The sequence below is a fragment of the Microtus ochrogaster genome, linkage group LG9 (assembly GCF_000317375.1).
Source record: "Microtus ochrogaster isolate Prairie Vole_2 linkage group LG9, MicOch1.0, whole genome shotgun sequence".
Taxonomy (NCBI): Eukaryota; Metazoa; Chordata; class Mammalia; order Rodentia; family Cricetidae; genus Microtus; species Microtus ochrogaster.
Genome location: NC_022034.1, coordinates 33,281,720 through 33,283,154, shown reverse-complemented (window position 1 = coordinate 33,283,154; position 1,435 = coordinate 33,281,720). Strand labels below are relative to the sequence as shown.

General features: G+C 40.5%; 1 non-coding gene across 1 annotated transcript; it reads right to left on the bottom strand.

Annotated features, from left to right (window-relative positions):
• Window positions 1–310: 310 nt before the first annotated feature.
• LOC113457911 lies at window positions 311–440 on the bottom strand. The gene has a single exon (XR_003378385.1). It is a non-coding gene; the product is annotated as a small nucleolar RNA SNORD22 (small nucleolar RNA).
• Window positions 441–1,435: the final 995 nt, after the last annotated feature.

Below are 1,435 nucleotides of genomic sequence, written 5' to 3'. Positions count from 1 at the left end.
AAAGGAAGGGAGGAAAAGGAGAGGAGAAGGAAGAAAGAAGAGGGGAAGGGAGCATCTGTTAAAATGTATGAAGCAATGTACTTGAACACTAGCAACTATTAGAGAAAGGGTAACATCATTAAAAATTATACTATCTGATAACTGTTTAAACCTAAAGGGTATAAAAAGCAAAGAAAAATTAATTTCATATATTCAAAGAAGTGATCAGTCTAAAACAAAACTCTGGCGCTCTAAAATCTTTACGGCTTTCAAATTAATTTATTTGGTTTGGGAAGAGAGGAGCATCGGCACACTACTGTGTACCTGAGAAGAGCCTTGGGCAATTTGCAGAAGCCTACTCTCTCTGATCCCCCCAAGCCAGCCCCAGAGGGTTCACCTTTTCAGGCTTTGGCGCTAGGATGGCTCAGCAGTTAAGAGCACTGCCTGCTCTTTCAAAGGTCCTGAGTTCAATTCCCAGCAACCACAAGGTGTCTCAAAACCATTTGTAATGAGATCTGGTGTCCTTTAGAGGAAGAAAGTTGGTCAGTTGCCCTAATCAACTTAGACTATGATACCCAATATGGACAAGTTCAACAGAACTTCCATACACAGGTTGCCCATGCATGCATTAAAAAAAATATCTCTTTCTACTACATGGTTTTCAGGAACCTAAAGTCAGGTTTACCAAAATGCATCTTCATCTACTCAGCCATGCTTACAGTCCCAAATTCCAAAAATTAAGTTAAAAATAATCTGCTATGTTATATAATGTATGAATATCAATATATATGCTCTCTCAATGCTTTGATTTTCAGCAATTTTCCTACTTTTTTTCAATTTTTATTTATATAATTGTTACTTTCACAAACATATGATACAAAGTGGCCTTTGGCCAATTACAGACCACAAAGCAGGTAAGAGCTCCATAAGATGATATTCCTGGGTGATGTCACACTCATCTCTGCTTGTGTCAGTCATTCTGTGGCCATGACATAATGACAAGATGAGCTCATGTAGGGGCCAAGAATTGTGGGCACATTTTTACAATATCTGGTGGTCTGAGAATTCTGAGTGACCTACAATGCACAATTTGCACCTGCCACACAAAGGGTGGTCACCTAGCTTTTTGATAGTAAAACAACCTGATGCCAACCCAACAAATGGTCAGGATATGCTAATATAGTTCTGCTCCTTCTATTGTAAATATGGAGGTCACCTAGGGAAGAGGTGTTTTTCAGTCTACATGACAAACTAGGCATATATATGACAATCAGTATAGATGTGAACAAAGGCCCCCCCCACTCATTACCTAGGAAACAATGCTAAGGAAGTTTGTGTTACCTACCCCCCTCAGTTTACCTTGATATAAAAGCTGTTTGGCGCCGGGCGATGGTGGCGCACACCTTTAATCCCAGCACTCGGGAGGCAGAGGCAGGCGGATCTCTGTGAGTTCGAG